This window comes from Malaclemys terrapin, chromosome 1, assembly GCF_027887155.1.
Source record: "Malaclemys terrapin pileata isolate rMalTer1 chromosome 1, rMalTer1.hap1, whole genome shotgun sequence".
In the NCBI taxonomy this organism is placed as follows: Eukaryota; Metazoa; Chordata; order Testudines; family Emydidae; genus Malaclemys; species Malaclemys terrapin.
The window spans coordinates 263,912,606-263,938,427 of NC_071505.1; the positions used below are offsets into that span (position 1 = coordinate 263,912,606).

At 41.7% G+C, this 25,822-nt stretch overlaps 1 protein-coding gene and 1 long non-coding RNA gene across 6 annotated transcripts in view; one reads left to right on the forward strand and one right to left on the reverse strand.

The window, feature by feature from the left end:
- LOC128828101 (uncharacterized) overlaps positions 1-1,157 on the reverse strand; it is a 32,884-nt gene extending 31,727 nt beyond the window's left edge. The window contains exon 1 of the long non-coding RNA XR_008443160.1: positions 934-1,157. This is a non-coding gene — a long non-coding RNA (uncharacterized LOC128828101). The remainder of the gene's footprint in view (positions 1-933) is intronic.
- FARP1 (FERM, ARH/RhoGEF and pleckstrin domain protein 1) overlaps positions 1-25,822 on the forward strand; it is a 346,392-nt gene that overhangs the window by 94,547 nt on the left and 226,023 nt on the right. The gene's annotated exons all lie outside the window — the stretch shown is intronic.

The window sequence follows — 25,822 nt, forward strand, 5'->3', positions numbered from 1 at the left end:
ACATTGACTGGTTCAGACCTCCTTCAGGTAGCAAACAATCCCAATCAGGCATTTTTGTCCCTTTAGGACAGGTCTACACTAGCTTCCCTCCACCCCTAAAAAATTCCCCACAGTTGCTAATGCTCCACCAGTGGGAGTGCTAGTATAGACAGGTGACAGACAGTGTTTAAAAGGACTGTGGTGTTTAACTCTTCTCAGAGCGGGGCTAAGCAACATACTGGTAAAAAGCCCAGCAGCCAGCATAGCTACAAGTAGTGGAATGGAGCCAGTGGAAACAACAGTGGAAAATTTTTGGCCAAAAAGCCTAGTGAGCACAAGCAAGGTCATGGAATTTTCCTGGGGATGTCTGTACTATGTCTGTCCAGCTGGGGTAATAATTAATCCATAATGCTATCTTAAACAAAGCTTTAGTCAATGAGACCAAAACTAAGGACTAATGTTAGGCAGAAGTTTCTGAAAAGAGTAGAGCAGGGGCGGGCAAACTTTTTGGCCTGAGGGCTGCATCGGGTTTTGTAAATTGTATGGCGGGCAGGTTAGGGGAGGGCGTCATGGTCCGGCCCCCACCTCCTATCTTGCCCCCCTGGGATTCCTGCCCCATCCAACCCCCCTTGTTCCCACACACACACACACACACACACACACACACACACACACACACACACACACACACACACACACACACACACCCCCAGGACCCTGGCCCCATCCAACCACCCCTTCTCCCTGTCCCCTGAATGTCCCCGGAACCCCTGCCTCGACTGCCCCATCCAATCCCCCCTCCTTCCTGATTGACCCCCCCGAACCCCTGCCCCCATTCAACCCCCCTGTTCTCCACCCTCTGACTGCCCTGACCCCTATCCACACCCCTGCCCGCTGACCACCACTCCGAACTCCCCTGCCCTCTATCCAACCCTTCCGTCCTTGCCGTCTTACCGTGCTGCCTGAAGCACCGGTAGCTGGTGGCACCATAGCCGGGTCATGCCGCCACCGCCACGCAGCAGAGAGCACTGGGTCAGGCCGGGCTCAGCAGCTGTGCTGCCCCAGGAGCTCACAGCCCCATTGCCCAGAGCATTGTGCCAGCGGCGGAGTGAGTGAGCTGAGCCTGTGGGGTAGGGGGACAGCCTCCTGGGTCAGGAGCTTGGGGGCCGGGCAGGACGGTCCTGTGGGCTGTAGTTTGCCCACCTCTGGAGTAGAGGGATAATTGGGTCCAAAGATCTTATCTTGAGATGAAGATAGAAGGCTACTGTCAGCATATCTGCTGACCACACACTCCTAACAAGGCACTGATTGATTGTGCCAAAACCCCCAGTTTGCTAGTGGGATAACTTTAATGATTCTGTGAACTGGGAACTACCATCTCACTTGCTCACTGCTCTCATTCTTCTCTCATCACTACCTTCCTGAAACTGCCAGAGCACTTCTATATGGAAGCAAGCAGCAAGTGCAGCTAAGTCCAGTTAAAAGTGACTGTCTTCAAGGGCTTTTATTGCTTCCCTTACTGAAATATCTAAATGCTGTTACTTACCACAAGTAGATGCAGTAGTTAAAAATATTTCTCTTTAAGTCTTGAGTTTTCTCAATTTTGTAGTTTCTATGGGAACACCAATAGGATCTGTCTTCACATTTTCTGCACGTGAGAGTATATGTAGGATATACTAATAAACCACTGCCTGGAAATACAATACAATACAATGTAGAACACATGCAGAACAAGAATGTCTGTCTTGTTTCACGCACCTGATTCTTTCCCCAGATTTACAATTTATTTTTGATTTTGGGCTGTTGTCAGTGACATGTTAAACCCTTGAATTCTGGATCAGCTGCTTTCTTAAGTGACTTTAATGCAGCCTAATCTTGAAGATTAAAAATGCAGCTTCATTTAAAATATACTACAGTAACCAATTATCTGATCCCTGTGACTAAATGTAGGTGTGTTCCTCAGTCATTTGCATAAATACTGTACACAAAAACTGGTGGGATGGCACAAACACACTACTGTACCTTACAAACTCCATACCGCGAATCTTTCACACTGCAGAAGTAAAGCTCTGTCAATACCATTGAAACTGTAGACAACTGGTATACAATTATAATTAACAATAAACAATCTTTCTTAGTTTTCATCATTTTAGTAGGAGGAGGAAGAGTACTACTAGTCAAGAAATCCAAATGATATACTTTACGTATAAAAATGAATGAAATACCAGTTTGCCATGAAGATCAGCTATGAAATTTTTTAAAAATAAATACATTTATTTTTTCCTAGCAAATCTGTATACTTTGGAGCTGGTAAAAACTGTGCCTTAATTAAAAAAAAAAAAAAAAAAAGTCTCTACGTTGTTCTGGGAAAAATGCACTAATTGTGTACTAACTGAAGTGGCCTGTTTCATATTAGTTGAGTATCATTTTGTTTTCTAATCAGCAACTATCAGAGCAAAAAAGGGGCTTTCTTAATTTGTTTATTTGGTATTGGATAAAATCTTATTGCAATACACCTATCTAGAGGAAAATAATGAACTGAGTAGTTGTAAATCTCTTTTTTGCATTAAAGTTCCTGTGTTACCAGTTTGATTTCTTTTAAAGGACATTAATTTGAATGACTTGGTTGGGGAAGAAAAAAACTAAATGCATTATTGAGGGAGTCATTACTACTAGATTTTGAATTTCATAGGAAAAAGTACAACATACCAGTGAAAGGAATAGAATTATCTACTATGTGAAATGTTTTTTAATCAGCTAGATAATGCTATGCATTTTTGAAAAACCAGAAGCTTAAAAAACCCCAAACAATCTAGCTTATTAATTAGCTCACCTAGCATAGTGCATGGAGAAGAGAATCCTCATTGCCCATATTACTTTCTTCAAAAGAAAGTATGTGCACACCATGTGATCAGCAAAAATCACTGATATTTTTAAAATATAGAATACTATTTCTCTTGCAATTATCTTGGCTGAATGCTTTCTCTCTAACTCAGGGGTCTGCAACCTTTCAGAAGTGGTGTGCCAAGTCTTCATTTATTCACTCTAATTTATGGTTTCGCGTGCCAGTAATACATTTTAACCTTTTTAGAAGGTCTCTTTCTATAAGTTTATAATATATAACTAAACTATTGTTGTATGTAAAGTAAATAAGGTTTCAAAATGTTTAAGGATCTTCATTTAAAATTAAATTAAAATGCAGAGCCTCCCAGACTGGTGGCCAGGACCTGGGCAATGTGAGTGCCACTGAAAATCAGTTCGTGTGCCGCCTTTGGCACGCGTGCCATAGATTGCCTACCCCTACATAGTTTTTTTTCCATACATCACCTATTGGAGACATGGAAATGTCAGTCAGCTTATGCAAACTTAATTATCTTACACTACAAAATATTGCACCTGTCTAAAAAAAAAAATGTTTTTTCCCACCTATCATCTTACCACATTTTTATAATTTGACATTTGGGGTTTTCTGCACTTGACAAAATATTACAACATTTACTGGACTACTTTCTAAATAAAAATTGACAGAATGGTAGCGGTTAGCTTTATTTTTATATATAAATAAAAACAGATGTGTGGGAGTTATGATGTGAATTGGTAGCTTCATGATACTGTTTCTAGGAAACAGCATCTTGAGGATAAAATTTCCTAGTAAAATTACATTTATTTTTAAATAACCTTTATTATTTTGCCTACAATAATAATGAAATGTTTTCAAGGGATTTTTAAAGACAGTTGTGTCTTGAACTAATAAACGATACATGTGGTATGATTAATGGCGTGAAGGAAGACAGCTAAATTCCCCTCGGGGTGTCTACAGACAATATTAGTTGATACTCAGTATCTCATACACACAAGCAGAAGAGAGCCAATTACTATTCAGAGGGAAAGTGCAAAGGCTTATGTTTCTCTGGTTTCACCACAAGTAGAGTAAGAGACTAATGTTATTCCTGTATGTAGGCTTGCCAACCGTTCACTGGGCACTCTCTGTTAAACACCATATTGATAATGTCAGCTGCTCAATAGTGCATTGGATTATTTGTTTTGCTGAGCCTGCCAGCTAGATGCTTTTGAAAGGAGACTTCTAAACATTCAGCCCAGAGGGAGTGACTAGTGCAGGCATACAGTTCATGTGTTTGTGTTCTTACAACTGCTCATTGACTAGCAGCTTCAAATAAACCCTTGGAAGAACTGAAAATTGTTAGGCTAAACCATAAATACTCCTGAGTTTACAGAAGTAGTAGGGTCCAATTTAAAAGGGTCAGTTACGTGCAGTTTTAATCATTATCAGCCAGTAAACCACGTTTTTCTCCTCATTCCAGTTTGCACATTAAGAATCTAGTATTTCGGCGAACTTGGAAAAGTCAGGAGCAATCAAACTAACTTTTAAAAATTGTTTTAAAATTAAACAACTAAGATATCAGACATACATCCCAGACACTTGGGTAGCATTTACATTCATTCCCTGCTTGCCCATGTGACAGTTCGAAGCTGAAAGTTTTCCTGACTCGTTTTGAAATGAGACAGTGGAGCGCCTGTGCTGTGTTGTATATTTTTCAAACACTCCTGTCTGCCCTGGTAATATGCTCAGAACCACTTCATCCATAAAGAACCGGTTCTCTCCTGTGTAACATGCCTCTAAGAAAATACAACTTTAAATGCGAGTCAAACAAAGATCTATATTCAGGGACTGATCAGTGTGGGCAGATGTCAGTGGGGCTCTGTGTGTACGCACAGTCTTCCTGTATGGATCAGCTTGTTTGATCGGGTCGAAGAGAGTTCTCTTTATTAACAACATTTGAATGCTCAGATCATATGCAGTGAGAAACATGAAATAAAAATGGAAACTACAATATGAAAAGAGTGGATTTGTTCATTCTGTTAGCAGGAGTTGTTACAGAAAAAGGCTTTATGAGAATCTGTTCTCGCAATTTGATTGGCCTGAAATCATGAGTTCTTTTTTCAAAAATAATTCATTTTTCATTGCTTCCTGTATTCTCCATCAATGCCCTTCTGCAGGCTCTAGCAGCAGCCTCCTGGCACCAGCCTGCAGGGAAGGGGATTTCCCCTACACTCTTATCTGCGTTATCCTTTTCCTTCCTGCACTGTGGTTAGGGGTGAGGCCAGTGCTACAAAGCTCAGAGGAGGCGTAGGTCCAGTGATGAGCTGCCAGAATGTTAATAACCGGTTCCCTACCGGCACTTCAGCGGCGGGTCATTCACTTGCTCCAGGTTTTCGGTGGCGGGTCCTTCAGTGCCACCGAAGACCCGGAGCGAGTGAACGACCCGCCGCTGAAGTGCCGCCACCGACCCGGTAGGGAACCGGTTATTAAGCGCCGCCCAGTGAGTACAAGGCCGAGATCCCTCCACCCTAACTGCCCCCCAAAGCCCCACCCCTACCCAACTCGCCCCGCTCCCTGTCCCCTGACTGCCCCGACCCCATCCACCACCACCCCGACAGACCCCTGGAACTTCCACGCCTACCCAACCCTCCCCCCCCCCGTTCCCCATCCCCTGACCGCCCCTCCCCCCCAGAACCTCCGCCCCCTCCAACTGCTCCCTGCCCCCTATCCAACCCCTCCTCTCAGCCCTGGCCCAGCCCCCTTACTATGCTGCTCAGGACAACGTGTATGGATGCCACGCAGCGTGCTGGAGCTTGCAGCCCCACCCCCAAAGCGACAGGAGCTGCCGAGCTGCCCAGGAGCGGTCCAGAGTGCTGGTGCCGGGCTCTACGAGAGGGGGGAAAGGTGTGGGGGAGGGGCTGGGGGAGCCTCCCCAGCCGGGAGCTCAGACGGGCTGGATAGGATGGTCCCACAGGCCGGAGTTTGCCCACCCCTTTAACAACAGGTTCTAAACCGGCGTCTAAATTTAACAACCGGTTCACGTGAACCAGCTCCAGCTCACCACTGGGTCGGTCTACTGTGCTATGTCTGCTTGAGGGGATCTGCCTGCCTTGGGGTTTGTCTACATGGAAAAGTTTTACCAATTATACTGGTGCTGGTTATACTAGGGTTACCATACGTCCGGATTTTCCCGGACATGTCCGGCTTTTGGGGGCTCAAATCCCCGTCCGGGGGGAAATCCCCAAAAGCCGGGCATGTCCGGGAAAATCAGGAGGGAGGGAGGGCTCGGCCGGGGCCTCTTTGGCCGGGCCAGTGCGGGGCCGGGCCGGGGTCGCGGGGCCGGGCGGGGAGCAGGGGGCGCGGTGCCGGGGGCCGGGCCGCCGGGGGGTGCGCCGGGCCGCGGAGCTGGTCCGGGGTCGCGCCGGGCCGCGGAGCCGGGCCGCTGGGGGGTGCGCCGGGCCGGGCCGCGGGGGTGCGCCGGGCCGCGGAGCCGGTCCAGGGTCGCGCCGGGCCGCGGAGCCGGGCCGCTGGGGGGTGCGCCGGGCCGGGGGGGTGCGCCGGGCCGGGAGCCGCGGGGTGCGCTGAGCCGGGGGGCCGGTCCGGGGCCGCGGGGGTGCGCCGAGCCGCGGGGTGCGCTGAGCCGGGGGGCCGGTCCGGGAGCCGGTCCGGGGTCGCCGGGCTGCGGGGGTGCGCCGAGCCGCGGAGCTGCGGGGGTGCGCCGGGCCGGGCCACTGGGGGGTGCGCCGGGCCGGGGGGGTGCGCCAAGCCGGGGGGCCGGTCCGGGGCTGCGGGGGTGCGCCGAGCCGCGGGGTGCGCTGAGCCGGGGGGCCGGTCCGGTTATACTGCTTTAAAACACCCCTTATGGGTGGACACGTTGGGAAGGGGTTTAAGCTAAACCAAAAAAGAGCCATGATTATATTGGAATAGAGTGTCCACATAATGAATTATGCGTGATGTTCTGGGCCTGAACCCAGACCAGTAGAGCTTATGCTCTAATAAATTTGTTAGTCTCTAAGGTGCCACAAGTACTCCTGTTCTTTTTCCAGACCAGTAAGTGGTTTTGTCACTTCCTGCCCTGTAACCCTGGGTGCCTTTGTGCTGTGCAGCTTGGTTCAGATCTCTGCCACCAACAGCATGCTCACAGCACAATAGCCTGGTTACTCCTTGCAGAGGGGCCTCAACAACCCTTCTAGTCCTGAGTTCTCCCCAAAAAGTCTTTCTGCCGTGCTCAGCCCCTCTAACTGTAGTACCACAAAACTGTATGAAGCTCACTGCTCCTTTAAAGAGAGAGCTTATTAACTTAAGTGGGGTTAACACACTCTTCCGTTCAGTCACAGCATTGAGCTGATATATTATAAAAGTAAAACATGTTTATTAACATAAACCTATGTCTTTAAGTGATACCAAGTAAAAGTAATAGGAACAGAAATAGTTACAAACAAACAAAAGTCTAACCTAACAGACTGGACTCTAGAGTTTTTTGTTCAAGCAGGTTTCTCACCTATATTCAGTTGCCAGAGACATTTAACCCCCTTGATTGAAAGGTTCCACTTTTCTCAGATGTACAAGAGCTCTGGTCTCTTGTATCTGCCCAGTTATGGATACCAGAATGGCTTTCAGTCCCTGCTTATATCTTCCAAAGTTCAATGACCTTGCTTCAGGAGGCAGGCAGGTTTCCTGGAGTTGCAACTTCCCTCCCCTATCGACAGTGTTAAGTGGCCATCCCCCATTTTGGTTTGCCTAAAGGCTTTATTCCAGAGGGAATTCTGAGCCAAAAAATTACAAATTCTGTACACAATATTTTAAAATTCTGCAAGTTTTATTTGTCAATAAATAAATGTGGAGGCTCCAGCATGGCAGTGGGGAGCACAGGCCCCTGGCTGTACAGAGGTGAGAGATCACCCTGAAGGTCTCCATCCTCCCACCCTTGCCCTGGGACACAGACTCGGCAGTGAGGCTGCATCTGATCCTGACACAACACAAGGGCCGCACCTGCCCCAGAAACACTCCGGGGCCCTGCTCCTCCGCGCCAGGCACATCAGGTGTGGGCATGCAGGCTCAGCCTGGCAGGATCCAAGTGTGGAGGGGCTTAGTGTGTATAGATCCAGGTGTGGAGTGATAGGGTTCTGTGTGGGGCAATCTGGATGTGGGCAGCTCAGTGGGGGGTCTGGGTGCAGGGAGGGATTTGGACACCCAGGCTCATTGTGCCGCAGTAAGGTCTCCCGTGTAGCTGCTGTATGTTGACAGGAAAGAGCTCTCCTGCTGGCATAATTAAACCACCCCTAATGAGTGGCAGTATCTATGTGGGCAGGAGGGTGTCTCCCACCAACATAGAACTCTCCACACTGGCGCTTTTGTTGGTAAAACTTTTGTCAGTCAGGGGTGGGTTTTTTTTCACACCCTGATCGACAAAAGTGCTAGTGTAGATATAGCCTAAGATTTGCTTGTATGAGAAGCCTGAGGAGTGGAAATGGGAACTGCATGGGCTAGGAGAATTCGAGTGGGACAAGGAGCCCTAGTGAGGAAAAGACAGGACAGGGAAAGCTTGGAGGAGACAGGCGAGAAGCATCATGCTTTTGGGGATGGGAGAGAGGAGGCATGGGAAGAAGTCTATGTCTACTCTCCCCTCCAGAGACTGGAATGGAACCCAAGATCCCTGACTCTCACCATTCATCTCTCCTCTCAGCATATATCTGTGAAACCATCTGGCAAAATGTCCCATCCTCTTCCTTGTGCTGGCCCACCAAGAGACTAACATCCTGCTATTTCTCCTTTAGCTTAAGTGGCAGAGATCTTTGGTGGAAGTCAAGGTTCCCACACTGCTGGTGACCTGTCAGGATGTCAATATATGGGTGTCACATGGTGGATTTTTTTTTTCATTTTGCTTTTTTGAGAAAACTACACACAAAAAACCTGTATTAAAAGAACATTATTTATTAAGGTTGCAAAGTCAAGCTAAGAAATAAAGTTAAGCAGCCTTAATGTGCCCTCCTGGTGTGTATATGCATTATGATACAGTCTTTAATTACATAATCACATACTATTTTTTCCCCAGGACCCTGGTCCTCCTTCAGTGCACAGGATGAATCAGGGTTGTATAGCGAAGGGACTGCTGTCTGCAGGACAATGTTTGGTAATCGATGTTGAAAGGTGTGTAGTGAATGAGGCAGGGGATTACAGGAAGAGAAAGGATGGGTCTCATGGTTCAGGCAGTTAAATACTACCCTGGGGAATTGAATTCTATCCCTGGCTCTGGCACAGAGTTCCTGTGTGATGCTAAACAAATCACTTCAACCAAATGTTTCACAGGTGGGCACTACTTTTGTGTCTTCATTTTATTGGGTGCCTGCCAGGAGATCTGATTAGCAGAAGTGCTGACTACTTAAAGCTGCAACTGAAGTTAGTGGGAACTGTGCTTTAATATATGAAGTACTATGTAATGCTAAGCTCTCTGTAAAATCAGCATTTCAAATTGGGCACTCAAAATTAGTATATATTTCTAACCATAATTTCTCTGTGTCTTCATTCCTGATCTGCAACGTGGAGATATTACCACCCCCTCACCTCACAGGGGTATTGTGAAAATAAACTCAATAATTTGTGAAGCACTTGGATATTGTAGTGATGAACACCATAGAAAAGTACTTAAGGGAATTCTGAATTCTGTATTCAGAACAGGGTTTGAATAGCATGCACTAAATATGATGTGAATATTGAACTACAATGAGATTGAATAGCTGCTCATTAAGTCCAGTCTATGCATCGAATGAGGCAGTGTTCTGTGGAGAAAATACCATGTAATCATGTGATTAAAGACTGTATCATAATGCAGGTGCACTAGAGGGATGAATTGAAATTGCACAGGCAAACTTAATTCTAGTGTTTCCTAGCTTTTGAGTATTTGATTTTACAACCTTAATGTAGGCTTAACATTGGGTTTTTTGTGTGTGTGTGTTTAATCACTATATCTGTTTAAATTCATACCTTGGTTTATACCAATATAACTCTCCTGGATAGACAATCCCCTTAGAGCACAAAGGGTTTCCCCAGGACTAGCTGCTACAACTGCTTGCAATTCAAGCAACTCATTAGCTTTTAGAGGCTGAAAGGGGAAACTGCATGCGTCCCAGGCAAAATTCCAGAGCTGCCTTATTTTACTAGATTGTGAGAGCCCCCAGAATCAGAGTAATTTTTTCAAAGTTGATGTGCGCTTTCCCTATGTGAGAGACTGTGAAACTATTCTTGTCAGTCTCCCTCATTTAAATAATCTCCTGCTTAAACAAATCTCATCTCTTTCTGGCTTGGTTTCCATCATGTCTCTTGAGGGCTACGAGAAAGTTTGGCCTGCACCTCTGCTCATTCTGATTGTTAACTTACAAATATTCTGTCCTTTTTGCATATGCAAGTTTATATGGAAAAGTCCAGGGGCTCAGACTGTGTGGTTCTGAGAGATTTAATCCTGTGGGTTACTTTTGTGTGGTGAGAACAATGTTGTGGATGCTTTGGACAGTAAGAAGATGTGGTCCCTGCCCTAAATAGCTTTGTTACGGTGTGCACTCACCACCAGAACGCCTTCTTGTGTCAGGATCCAGTGTTTCAGTGATCCTTCCCTTTGCTCCCTATGGCTCCACAGCCTTCTGCTGCTTTTGTGGCATAGCCCTCTGGCCAAGTCACCCTCTCAATTTACTCCCCTTCTGGGCAAAACAAAAGAATTCCAAAATAGGAAAATCTAAACCCTAGTGGCTTCTGTGCCAGGTCCACAGCCCCCATTTGGGACTCATTGTTCTTGGCCGCTTTCACTTTTGGAGCCTGTATTTTCCCTCATGGTCTGGGGCAGAGGATGGGAACCTAGGCCCACTTATTTTAGGCAGCTAAGGACTCTTCCTTAAAATCCTTACCACTTCTCTGGACTCCTTTCCGTGGTTGTCTGCATCTCCCAGAGGTCTGTGAACGCTGCAGTTTGCTGCTGTGGATTTGTGGCTTCTCATGGCTGATTCCCAGCTACATACCAGGGAGCTTCACTTTTTAATCATTTTGAGGAAGTGTTAGCATGAGGCTTGTTCCATGATATTTTTTGGATTTAAAAAAAAAGCACTTTTGGATCACCTATTTAATGCATGTTGCTGGTGTACAAGGTGTCATTGGGTCTCCTAACAAAGACTTTTTTTAAAAGAGGAAGTGGAAGGAGAGGGTGAGACAGGATGGGCTGGGTCAGGCAAGTCAGTCAGTCAGCAGTGAGAGGCTTAACTGGAGAAAGAATGGAGACCAAAGACACTGAGGCCTTGTCAGTGCTACAAAACTGAACCATTGCTGACAGCTGTGTGAAACATTGCTGCAAACCATTTTTTTGGTTTGGGCCGCACTTGCAGCTAAACTATGTCTGGCACCAGTTCAGCTGTGACTGTAAATGACAACTATTCTCAGCAACAATTTAATTTTGTAGCGTAGACCAGGCAAGACACCAAGGGTGGCTAACTGAGCATCTTGGGTGGAACCAAAGAGGTTGGGGAGAAGTCAAGTCCCTTTTTTTGCTACTTCTACTTCTGGGAGAATTAATCACCTTCCATTGACCAGTAATTTGTAATTGCTTCATAGACCTCAAATACAGGGGCTGCTGAAGCTCTTTGCAATCACTTGGGCACAGATGGCCCCAAACCATATATGAGTCATATAAAAATATCTCTGAGAGTATTAATTAAAAATGCATTCTTTCCTTCCCAGATGCAAATGGCTTTCAATGGGTTTAATTCTTACTGAATTTAAAAATCAAAAAGTAAAAATATTGTACAGAGAAACATGTCTTATTGTCACAAAGATTATTTTTTTTCATAAATGTATTTCACACTAACAGACAAAAGTTTTAAACTTTCCATATTCTAGTGACAGTAGAAGTAATATTGATAGTACTGCCTATGCACAATAATGGTAAGACATAGCCTAAGAGTATTTCAGAGATAGCAAATGTTCTCTGACTCCATCAGTTCTGACTGCATTATAAAAAGACTTGTTAGCAGTGGAGGGTTAGCCATGTTGGTCCCAGATGAGAGAGTGAGATCATTCCTTTCAAGCTCCACTCTTTGACCAACAGAAGTTGGTCCAATAAAAGATATTACTTCATGCACCTTGTCTCTTTCATAAAAGGACTGTCTTCCAGATTCTATCACAGCCACTCCTGTTCTCTCTGCATAATTATGAAGACAATCTACTTAATTAAAAAAAACTTCACACACACCTATAAATGAATTATTTTGGGAGAGAAGCATCAGAACAGTATCTGAACTCTGGATAAATATTTTGAAAGAACTCAGTTATTCAGCTAAAGGCAACTTACTGTGTTTTTAATGCATTTGGGTTAATAAGATACTGTATACAGCAGTAGGAAAAAACAGCACAAGGATCTGTTGGAGATCCAGCTGGTGAATGATCTCACACTGAGATTTACGTTTGCTTTTGTTTTGTTTTTTGCTACTGGCAATGGAAAAAAGACCTATTTTAAAACGAGGAATGAAGCTGGCAGCAGGTATTTCATGTATGCTGCACTACAACTATGGATCTTTTACATCAGAAATGTTTTAAGCCAAAATATTCTGAAAAATATATAAACTAGGAACTCATATCATTTGCTATATAACAAAAATCAAAACAAAACCGTGATTATAAACTGTATGCCAAGGCAAACCTGCATGTGTATTCAATGAGTCATCTTTAATTTTGAGTAGGTTTTTTTAAGAGCCTGCAATCTAAATTTTCTCAATTTTAATTTGTGCAAAATATTCTTCCATGCCATTTCCCTCTCACCCCCAAAATCATTCCATTTGGAAGAATTCAGTGTAAAGACTCCTTGAGGATGCAGTTACAGAGAAAAAGAGAGTCACTTGTATGGCTTTTTGCCATTTGCAGGGCTCCTGAGGGACTCGAAGAATGTGTTTCCATTATTAAAGATGTTATGAACTGAGCCCTCACAAAGACTGGATTGTAACTAGAGCTGAATTTTCAGAGAGGAAAAAAAAGTATGACGTTTTTTCTCATACTAGCCCTTGGCCAGATCATTCTCCCAGTGAACTCAATGGGAGCAGGACTGATCCTGCTTTCAGCAAGTTACTATTTTCACCACTTTGTGAAATTCAATTCTAGGCACTAACTTGGCAGACAATTACTAAGCCTGAGAATACATATTTTTAAAAATCTTTTAGGGGAAAATCAGTAGTTAATATTAAAAACTTTAATAGAAGTGACAAAATCCCCATATTATTATTTCATACCTGCATCCTCTGAGATTAAGATATTAACACTCTAATATCTTCAAGGTTGGAGGGATTGTGTTTTATGCAGCTCTTTGACTGATTCCTCTTTGTCTTCTGCCCAAGGAGCAAGATTGTCCTTATAGGTCTTGTTCACAGTAGAAATATTAATAACAACTGCCATATTATAGCAACTGCCAGCAATGATGAGCAACACCGGGGGTCAGGAACAACTTTAATTTAGGCAGGGATCAAGTATTTTTATCACCTAGCGTTGGTCATTTGACAAGTCCAAAAATAATTGGTCAGATATTTTAAAGCACTAATTTATTAAAACAGTAACAACAGTAATAAAAAGACTTCATGGTCTCCAGTAGGCTTAGCCTTAGATTCTTATGCCTAATTATAATAAAGTTACTTAACCAATTTATTCCAGCTGAGAAAAATGTGAAATACAGTGAAATGAAGTTCTAAAAAATGAAAGAATGGCACCAGGGTGCAATCATCAGAGCATTTTTTGCTGGAATATTTGACAATATTTGACCGTGGTCAAATAATAGGTAGTCAACTGACAGGCTTGACAAGTTTAGCTACAAGATGAGAACAGATATCACTGCCTCCTCTACTAGTAGCACTAATTTTTCTACCATGGATACCCATAGACTTGGCTCCTAACTTTACCCAATTATTCTCTCAACATGCCTCTTCAATACAGCAGTAAAACCATTCTGCAGTTACGAATTTGGATGTGACCAGTCCCTGTTTATTTCTGAAGGAAACAGCAGATTTCCTTAAAGCTACTTATTGGAAGTAAGTTTTAAGGACCGTATATAGATGTCAAGTCTGTCAGACATTCTCCATTTTATTATTGAGATTAGGGAAGGAGAAAGAGAAGCAAATGGCTTGATTAATGTGGAACAGTAAAAGCACTTCAACTCTGAAATCATCTTAGCATAAAGTTAACCACATTCTTTGAAGTATCTGGGCCCAAATTAAAACTGTAGGAAGTCACTGAGGTTCTAATATGTGGGTTAAGACAGGTTGTGGCTTTCAGAAACCAGGTAATTAAACTGTGATAACTAAGAACTTTCCAGTGCCTTACTTATTTCCAAGGGACCTGAAGGCTGGGTCTTTTCTAAACTCATCCTGGAGAATTAACAAGACACATGCTACATTTTACTGCTCAGTCATGCATTTTATTGAATCCTACCTACTCTTTCATCTGTATTATCTCTCTCTAGATAGTAAGTTCCTCTGGGCATGGACCTTTTCTGTAAATCACATGGTAGTTCTGTGACTATATAAACAATTACTTTATTTCTGACCTATTATGTTGCTGCAATATTCTCTCTAGAGATTACTTTAAAAACAAAATTTCTAATGCTCAGTTTAATGTTTACATTAAGTCGAGCTCAAGATGTTCCCTGGATTTTTGATAGCAGCTATATTTTATGAAGGAAACTGGTTTGTGAAATCTAACAGACGAAGGCTGTGTTTCTCAGATACATAAAACACACCTAACCTGTCACTGCCTACATGTGTTATTGAAGAGGGGGGAAAGGCGCTGAGAAATAGCAAAGGTTCTTTTCATACTGAAGTCGGAGTCTAGAGAAACAAGTGATCTCAATTATTTTTATGTTTAGTATTTATAGTATATTTATAATTTATAGTATGTTCTAAAGAGCTAGAGAATCTTTTAGAAACAGACTACATGTATCTACTGTTATGTTTCCTCCAGTCCCATATATTCATCGTTTGGTTTACTAACTCAATGGGAAACTGAAAGCAAGGAGGGAATTAAGACCTGATACTACTAGTTGTGAATATTTACAGAGGTTAAAGATATTTCCCCCCTGATTTCTAGCTACTCCAAAATCAACTCAGGTAAGATATGAAAGACAGTAACTAATAACTCAAATGACCATTTTTAAAATGTTAAACCCATGTTTCCGTGTACAGTTGTGCATATGTGTCTTCTAGTCAGAGAGTAATTGTATGGAAAGGTTTGTTTGAGAATTGGACAGTTTTTTAAAAATATATGAGAGTTTCGATGATAGAAGTTTTTAATAATTTAAAAGGGGGTAAGGTCTGTATGGTCTCTGGAGTTTATAAATTTCTTGATAGGTCCAAGGGCCATAAAAATCAATAGAGGTTAATCAAAAGATTCAAGGAGGTTACGAAATCAGCAGAGTTTGCAAACTCTGCAAATTAACACTTGTTGCCTGATCTATTGATTGTTTATTGATTGGGTTACTAATTGAGCAAACTTAATCAATATTCTGTAATTTGGTAGGTTCTTGTCCCAAGATGAGGCCCAGTATTATCAAAATTACTGCTCTGGGAGCCTCATGAGGCACGGCAATGATATCAACACTCACGCTCAGGGAAGACCTTCTGTGATTGTAACATTTTTATTATTACAATCATTAGTCCAATAACTAAAACAATCTAAAAAAGTAGAGTGGTGTCATATAATGCTCTCAGAGTAACTGGCACAATCACAAGCTCTGTCCTCGGGGAGAGCACTAAAAGGTTGAAATACATCTTAGTCCGACCCTGACATGCCGATGAAGAATTTCAACAGCTGAACCTGAGTCAAGATGTTTTGTAGGCCTCGATGTCCCTCATGCATATTATTACTCCTGGGGGGAATTCTGTGCATGTCCCCCACAGATTTCTTTGCTTCCCTGCAGAAAAATGACTTCTGATGCGGGAGCAACGGGAAACTGCAAGAGCAGTCACGCGGCTCTCCCCAGCAGCACAGTCAGGTCGGTTTTGCCGCTTGGGGCACCCAATAGAGACGTAAATCACCACCGGGTGTGTGTGAAAGGGTGGGCAGTCGTGTGTGTGTGTGAGAGAGAGAGAGATAGACAGACATTCTGTCCCTCTCGCTCACTAATGCGGCACGCTTTGCGTGGAGGGGGCGGGCTTCAGGGTGTGTCTGAGGAGGTAGGCGTGGTGCAGGCTGTCCCCTAAGGCAGAGCAGAATGTAGCAGCCTGCCTGCTTAGTGTATTGTTCCCATTGTCTTTGTGAATTCCCCCAGGAGCATAAAAGAGGTCTAAAAATTTTAAGGCTCCTTTATATGGCCAGAGTGGTGTAAAAGACAGTATGGCCTTATAACTGCTTATGGTGCTTTAGGATAAACAGTACTGCTAGTCATTGAAACCTTAAGCAGATTGTTTTTGGCAGGGCGTAATTGGAAGAGTTATTTGAAGCATTAGTGTTTCCATGATGATGTTGTAGCACCACCTGAGAGAGAGAGAAATTGATTATTTGTTATAAAGTTAATATTGAATAATGCAATTTAAGGTTAAATGGCAATCCTTTGCAATATTTACTAGAGGAATATTTCCAGTCTATATTAAAAGTTCCTTTTTCTTTTAAATGATGTCTAACATTGAGAGGCATAAGATTGTCTTGCTAGCTGTGTTTATCTGAATGAATAGGAGTTGGATCCTTGTATAAATTATTATTGTCAGCTGTGATGCTGTTTGTTTTAAAAACTGAGAATATCACCAGTGAAATCTGTTGTGCCTTAATCTCCAAAGCTCATTCTTGGAGGTAGCTGCTGTCTATGGGTTACATGCATCCCTGCAAACAATGACATTGTAGTTATAGAATATTTCAGTGTATTAATTCTCTCTCCTTTTTCTGTAGAAAATATGTACTGGTATGTATTTGTCTAGAAACAAACTTTACACAAACATTTCCATTACAAATTGAGGGCCTCCACCTTTGGCCTGAGTTGGTGAATTCTTCTGCACAGAAGGGAATTTGAAAGTCTGTCTGTTTGTGGCAGAGCAGAAAATCAAGAAAACACTATTCTTGAATTCCCCTCTTTAAAGCAGATTAACTCTTTAATGTTTAAATCCTGACCAAAACCACAGTTTATAAATCCTTAATTCTGCTAGTATAGCCATTAAACTCGAAGGAGGGCTGGATAATTTGTAATGGAAACTTTGAGATAATACACTAGTCAGAATGCAGAAAATTAGGTCATGTTTTCTAACTAAAGCTGATTGTACATTATCAGTTACATAGTTAATGATGGTTGTAACATGCATGATGTTTCAAGCTTTTAACATTAATGTAAAGAAGTATCTGAATTTTTTTTACTATTTCTTATTTTTACTATTTCCTATATATTTAAATGCATTCACTGTATTTTTGATGAACCACACAATTTATTAGCAGTGTCAAAAAATTAGTCCACCTGTAATTGCATACAGATGAATAAACCATCAAAGATCTAATTGTGATTTGTAACCTTGTTATGCTGAAGAGATGAAAATGTGGGTGTATGTTTTGGTTTTGGTTGGGATGGGGAAGGTTATCTGTTGCTGGCCTGGTAAACATGAACTAAATGAGCCTAGTGGACAGTCTAAAATTTTTACACTTGAGAAATGGTGAATCTTTGTTTTAAAAATGACTTGAAATTTTATTTTAACTCAAAAATTAGCCTCTCAAGTTCTCCAGGTTTGATCCCCTGCCTTCTTAGGGCAGCAGTCCTGCCCCTTCAAAGAATGAATTGTTGAACAGCTTCCACCCTGGAACACAGCTAAGGGCTGGTCCACACTAACCTCCCACTTCAAACTAAGATACGCAACTTCAGCTACGTTATTCATGTAGCTGAAGTTGAACTATCTTAGTTTGAACTTACCGTGGGTCCACACGCGGCAGGCAGGCTCCCCCGTCGACTCCGCGTACTCCTCTCGCTGAGCAGGAGTACCAGCGTCGACGGCGAGCACTTCCGGGATCGATCCCAGAAGATCGATTGCTTACCACTGGATCCGGAGGTAAGTATAGACGTACCCTAAGAGATTGCTACCGCTACCTCTGAAAGGGCTGTAAGGAAGTCATTCTTTGTAGATTCCAGCAGTCTCCTTTTGGCTGGGACACTCCCAGGTTTTGTCTCTGTTACAGAACACTGTTGTCCTGGCTAATCTCCTGTAATTGCTGGAAGCTCCTTGTTCCCTAGTTTTCCTCTCCAGGGAACCAATTAGCAGTTCCTCTACTGGGCCCAGGAGCTGCTGATTGTTTTCCTGGAAGGTGACGGAAATGGAGGTTGGCAGGGAAGCTGTGGAACAGGAAGCCTTGGACGAGATGGAGTTTGGGAGATATGCTGTAGCCCTAGGAACTAGGGCATGCTGCTCCTCCTTCCCTCCAGGAAAAACAACTACCTGCTGCCTGGCCTGAGAAGCTTTAGTTGTTTTACTGAAGGGAAGGGAGGAACAGAGAGTGATCAGTGTGTGGGTATGCCTGCGGGAGGACATGTATGAGTGTCAGTAGGGGTATGGCCTCTGGCAGCTGTCATGGTGCTTTGTCCTAATCACAGCAGTACCGCCTCTTGCTGCTCCAGGGCACATGCTGGTTCCTTTGGTCTCTTGCAGCCAGTAAACTGCCCATTCCCAGTGGAAATGAGAGGCAGACAGCTGCAAGTCATGGAAGGACAGCTGGGGAGCCTACCTTTGATGTAGGTGAAGAGATCAGAAGGGGTGAGGAAGGAAGAGTGGGAAAATCAATGTGGGTGGGTTTTATGTGCATTCAGGTGAATATTGGCTTACGTTTCTCTGGGTTTTTTTGTTTTTTGTTTTGTTTTGTTTTGTTTTGTTTTACTTTCACCTGGCTAAAAAGAAAACCAAAAATTCCCCAGAATGTTTATACAGCCATTCAGTTGCCAGAGGCCAAGGAACCTTCATCTTAGAAAAATTGTTCCTAGCAACATTTTCCACATACTGACAAATTATGATCTTTGAGGATCTTGGTTGCAGCAAATGACATGGAGACTGGGCAGGGAAATAGGATTAATGTGGGGGGAAAGGGCAGACCTGGTGCCTCAATAAGACACATAAAGGGACACACAGGAATGAACTCAAGCTCTTTCCTTCCCTGATAAAAGTATCCATGGATGTGAGCCTATGGCAGTGAAATCCAAGCAAATGTAGTTCTAAAAAACAAAAAGTGGCTTTTTCAATATGAGATTTAAAATGGGATGAAGGTAAGACTGTTTTTAGGTCTTCTGATCTTGCTTGTGTTCTTTTGAAAAACCTTACTTGCTACCAAATATATTAAATAGCACATATAAATACTAGTTTGTTCAAGTAATGGTTTTACAATTGTTTAATTTAAACTGAGTCTTACATGTATCAAATTGCATATTTACCTGTTCAATTTGTCTTTAGGGAAATTTATATGCATAAATGCTTTCAATTTATATGTGAATTAATTACGTATAAAATAAAACTAATATTTTTCAGCAAACAGTTCTTCTCCCTTAAAATTTGCATATTTTAGTATAAATAGTAAAAACTGTATAAATACCAGCAAGCAGCAGCTCCATAGCATTTCAGATGTGAGATCTGATTTGGACTGAAGATACACAGACAAAAATAATAATAAACTAAGATTCTTGGCCAAACAAATCACTAAGGATGTATTAGTATTAAGTTCACATTTTCTACAAGGCTTAGTATAGTCCTAGCAGAATATAGAGAGAGTGTGTAAGTATCAGTGGTTAGAGCAGAAACAGGGATTATAGGAATGAAGCTTTAACAGTTTTGACAAACGTTTCATTCACTAATTAAATCCCTTTCTGAACCTCTCCCAATTGGCTCATGATGCAAAAGACCCTTTAAAGCACCATTTAAAGCACTCAGTGAAATTCATTGTGTGGTATTTCTGTGGATACACAACTGAAATATTTATTGGGCCAAAATTTATATTGCGAGGCCACAATTGCTTACAGTAAATGTAAAAATCTGAAAGTAAATTCCAGTTGTTTGTTTTCCCTCCATGTATCAAATGTGGATCTCCCTCTTCCCTGCTGTTTTTTTTACCGTTATTATTTAATTATTTATTTATCATGACTATCTTTGCTCCGTTATAGTAGGGCCAGTCGTCATATCCAGGTAATGCAAGCCAGTTGTGAAGCTATCAATAGCAACTACTTACATTTAATGCTATTAATTCAAATCCGCACCTCACAGTAAGTTAACATACATTCAGATCGAAAGAAACATCAGTCTCAACACAGGGAACTCGGCTGACAGATTCAGACTATTTATACATGGCTATGATATACATTGCTGCAGGAGGTTGTGGAAGCAAATACTGAAGCTGGATTTTTCTAAGAGCAAGATGAATTTTTTTGATTATTATTAACATTTGTAGCTATACATGTTGAGATAAGAATAATTAAATCTCATGTTTCAGGGAATACACTAATCACCCTAAGGCGACTGAGAAGAAATTTATCTTCCCTCAATCTCCAAGCTCTATGTATAATGGTGCACAACTGTCTGGGAACATTATTGGAGGTGGTTGAGGATTCTGCTTTCTCTAAAGGGTCATGACAGAGCAACAGTGCTAGAATGAATTGACTGGTGATAGGACTTGCCATGCTGCATCACATCCAACTGTATGTTGTCTCCTCTACAATGCTATATGCAGGCAGTCTGGACACAAAGACTGTGTTGAGATGTAGGTTAGCTAATGTATAGGACAGTAGTTCAGACTAGCCTCAATTTCATGAAAAGTAAAATCAGACTGTATAGTTTCTGTGATGTCATCTATTATGTCCATCTATTATGGAACAAGGATCTATTAAGATTTCTTACTAGGACATTTCACTAGAGTTTTCTAAGTGTTTTTCCTAAAGATTAGCAATAGCAGCAGCATAAATGCAGATCCTGAACTGATGTGTTTGAAGGTGATTTTCCTCTCCTTGGTACTGGAGAGGAAAAGGTGGTGAAGGAGGGGAAAATAATAGCATATTATACAATTAGCAGGAGAAATACTTGCTATTTCTTGGCACTTTCTGCTGGGATGCCATACATTACTAGTTGCAGCTTTTAAAATAATTACGTAATGTGTACAAAACGTAGTAGATGAAATAACTGTTCTTTGTTTTGTTAAAAATATTTTTTGGAAAAATTCAGGACCAGCACATTCTTAATATAAAAATAAATATTTGAGGAGAGCAGAATCTATTGCTCTTTTTTTCCTTTTTATCTATCAGAATTGTTTTGCCAGCTCATACTGGTCAAATTGTAAAACTGGATGAAATTGAGTATGAAGTAAATCAATGCAAAGTAAAATCAATTGACTGGATGAAGAGTGGACAAGATTAGTGAGTACTGTTAGTCTGAGCCAGACCAATTATTCGTACCAACTGGTGGTTGATATTTCAATATCTCTTCTTATGTGACGTCTTTATTATATGTGAAGCTTTGTTTTATTCCTATGTGTGCGTTCATGCATTTGGTGACTCCACGGTTGTGTTTCATCTGTATTTTTTTTGTAACTTATTTATGTCCTTTTTTTACCCTTTAGTGCAATTAGATATCGGTAAAATCAAACAAATGCTACCACTTTTTTTAGAATTGTCAGTGACATAAAAATATTTGATAGAATATTATTTGAATACAATTTTTAAAAGACTAACTTCCAAGTTTCTGGAAGCTTTGATCTTGATGCTTATTTTTTTGTAGGCTTAGTGATAACTTGAGCAGTAAAAGAATGAGGAAGGAACAAGCGGCAACCACTAGAAATGGACTTGCATCCTCAGCTGCACTATTAGAAGCTACAGATTTAAACACAGTGTTGCCATTGGACACTGATGCATGGAACATCATGCTCAAGGCTGCTGAGATGCAAAATCATGACCTATTTCTAGATGCTGCAAACTGGTAGGTCTGGTGTCACCTAAAGTGTTGTATATTCAAAATGAAGATGCTTCTAGCCACAACTGTGACTAAATAGAGTGCTGGTGATGATATTGCCAAAGAAGAAACTTTTAGCAATTCAGTCTGATATTCAGCATGTCAAAAATATGAGAGGCAAAATGTTTCTTATGCCGGATGACAAATGGCTATCTCAAAGGCCAAAATGCACATGAGCGGCAGATAAACACAGCAGTCAATGTAGTATTGAACAAGCTCATTAGATACCTGGTTAGTGCTGTTTTTGTTGTGCCTACTCAAGAGGATACCTACTGTCAACAATGTCTCAAGAAATGATGGACTCCATATGGAGACTGATTATTATGAAAGGGAAAGGACTGCACCCAGCATACTCTTGGATTCCTGAGAAATAATTCTGTTTATACTAGGGTGCTACCCAGGATTGTTTTGACCAAAGTACTGATGGGGACGTAGTATATAGCAAATAGATGTCAGCCAGGAAATGTTCACTAAGTTACAGGACAGATTTGTATAGACATTTCTCTTCATTGCTGTGAAAAAGAGGAATTTCTTGTACTACGAGATTTTGTTAATGTACAGGCAGTCCTTGACTTTACGACGTTTGACTTATAATGAACGGCACTTACGATGTTTATAAATTGACCCCCTGTTTTGACTTTACATCGGTTTCGACTTTATGCTGCTCAATCCAACATTGTTCCTATGGGAAAATCAAGTTACAGTGTTTCGACTTAAGACATGATTTTCAGGAACCAATTGTGTCGCAAGTCTGAGGACTGCCTGTATAAGCTTTTTGAGGAAAATCAGTTGTTAAAGGCAGAGATGAAAGTGATTGCAGGTTTTATATTCTTGATTCAATGTCTTTGTCTGAAGCTACCCTATAAAGACAGATAACTTATTCCTAAAGAGATGGGGCCCAAATTAAATGTAGGTGTCAAATAAATAGACATGCATGTCTCCTATTCTTGTCTCCTCACCCTGCTGCTCCACCATCCTTCCTAGTTTTATCAGTTTGATTATCAGCTCCTCAGTCACCTCCATGGCTTCTTATGCACAGACCCCTATGCAGAGTACAATGTCCCATAGTTCATCCACAAGGCCCCTACCCTGTCTACATTTATTATTCAGAAAGCTTCCCATGTGCCATGTTGCATATTTTGAGTTATCCAGTCTATAAATTGCCCTATTGTTCCCCTATCCTCTGTCTGCTTGCCAGTCTATCCTTAGATTCTGAGCTCTTGAGAGCAAGGATTGTCCCATCTTGAATGACTACAAAGAGATTAGCACGTGGTGCTAACAAATTATTAAATGTTGTGAGTGATGGTACCTGCCAAATGATTGCAAAAACACACATCTGAGACAGCCATGGGGCATCACTGACCTGATCCAGTCTCAGTTTAATCAAGCAGACCTGCAGATGCCCCAGTTCCAAAGACAAACTGTTGCTGAAGTGTTGGTCACTCTGCTAGCATTCCTTGCTTGTAAATTTGAATGAATAGAAATCTGCCAGCTGTAAACCAGATAAATGAGGAAGAGCAGAATATGCAAAATAAATTGGATTAACTCCAAGGCAGAGAATGAAATTAGAATAGAGATGCATGTGTTAGAATAAAACACCACTCTATTAAAAAAAACCCACTTTTCTCACAAGTCTGATGTGAAGTCACACATGAATACAAGAAAACTGTAAAATTGTGACACTGATAAATAGTAACATTTCACTTGTTTTCATATCACTTCAAACTGCCGTGGTTCATACAGGAGTCATCATTGCTTCAGATTGACTACCGGTACTTAGTACCAACATGCTCTGCAACTCCACGAGCTCTCATTTTCAGCTTATTTTTCAGTGCGAGGCCAGTGTTTTGAATGTTCTAGGGTTGTTAATTCCCACGTCCTGTTAGTTGCTGTCTAAGTTCACTATTCAGTCCCTAACTCCCACTCAGAACAAGCTCCCTATTCATTGGGCAGACTCTGTTGTTGACTGGCCCCTTGCTATCTGACTCTCTTATATACCCTTAGCAAATAATTCATCTCCTCCTCCCATACACAGCCTTCCCAGCCAGCACAATCTTTTCAGTTATCTCAGTTCGCAACATAGTTTAATGGGCTGAGCAGTAGGATGAACTCTCACAGTTTATAGCCTATACTTACTGTTCTCTGAAAAGTATTTAAATTAAAACACTCATTACTGCACATGTTCTGTCTCCTTTTCGGATCAACTCCCTTAGTTTTTACTTTCACTCTCTCACTGAAATGTTTGTTGGCCTCTCAGATCATGAGGACTCTTCTGAGAATTCCTCGGTGTGACATACTGCACAAGGCTTCCCAGTTGTCTGCACTCTGTACATGCACTCTGTACATGTTGTAGCCCTCCAGTGATTAAACGGCAACTGTTTAAAATACGACCAGAATGAGTTCTTACATCCTGATGGGTTAGCTGAAGGTATTTTCATTACAGGTTTGAACTTTCTGTTTTTAGGGCCTAGGAATGTTTTTTTGCTCTTGCAAAAGTGTTAAGTAAAATAAAATCGGTATATTGAAATTAAACGCATGGATTCCCTACACACAGACTGTACCCTCTTTTAGATGAGCTCAGCGTACATTTGCACTGTCTTTGCACATGCATAAAGCCTAAATCATGTTTGCAGAGAGTTGCATGAAGAGTTAATCTTTCCTGCTCTGATCTGGAAGTAAAATACCTAGGAAACTTCTGTTTCGAAGGGAGACTGCTGCATGCTAGTCAAGGAAAGGAGTTAAGCAGAGAATTTTTAGTTAATCCATTGAAAGATAAAACAGCCTTCCAGTCCAAGAGTTTAAGGTCTAGTCTGTTAATGAAATGAGCTTTGTTGTTTTGCTGTGAAATGACTTTATAAAAAAAAAAGGGGGGGGGGTATTCACTCATGTTTGCTAATGATATCCTTTTATCTTGAAAGCAGAACTGATCCAAAGCTTGCAGGAAAAAAAAGACTATTTTCTTCTATTTGTGAATTTATTGCTTTTATTTTGTGGTTAGTAATAAAAAAAAACAACTTTTTTTTTTTTTTTTAAAAAGCAAGAAAGAAGCAAGTAATGAGCACATTTTACAGTGTGCAGGAATGTGATGTCAATAAGTCAGAATTGACTTATTTAAAAAAAAACAACAGGAAACAATTTTTCTTTAAGTGCAACAAAATGAAACTTGCTAGTTACAGGTCAGAAAATCCCACGGTCCTTGCTCAGGCAGAAACTCCCATTGACCTCAGTGACAGAGTGCCTATGTAGGGACTACAGGATCCAGTACAGTTTTTAAGATGGTTACAGGCAGGACTAATTCATTTTAGTCTGCAACAATTTTAAACATTTTTTAAAGTAGTTATCTAAGCAATAACAGCCTCCTAATCCAGAATTTCCTGTCTGTTAATGACTAGCTGGAGGAGGGGACAGCTTTGGGCAGAGCAGAGGGATCTTAACCCAGCTGGCCAGTAACTATCAGGAAATTTTGACCAGAGATGGTCATGGCTATTTTTTTTTTAAATCTCCTAGTGATGAACAGATATAAATCAAACTTCAGATTTCTGTTAACAACAGTACTGGCCTCTTCCCATCAGTGAAAGAAAACAAACCTTCTTTCTCTGCCTTTCATTACAGATATAAATGTCCATTTTTAGTATATATTTAAACAACTGTTTTAGTGGAATATTAATATGGTATGATAGGGCAGCCCCAGCCTGAAAGGCTTTCCTGTAACAGGCGTCGGCATGACAGGCACACCTGCTTCAATTTCCCTTTTTGGAGTTCCTTGTAAGCTCTTTTGACGCAATATTAACCTCCTTGTGGCTGGTTTATTTTAAGACATTGTGGAAATGGTCCAAAACAGTGATTCTCAACCAGGGCTACGCTGATGTTTTCCAGGGGATACATCAACACATCTTATTTGCCTAGTTTTACGACAAGCTGTAGAGCCCTGTAGCAGGACTGGGATCCTTCTGGTCCCTCAGGATCCACTGCCAATAACAGCAAGAGAAGGATTACAAATTCAACAAACAATATGGGAGCAGGATTAAAAAAAAATAGT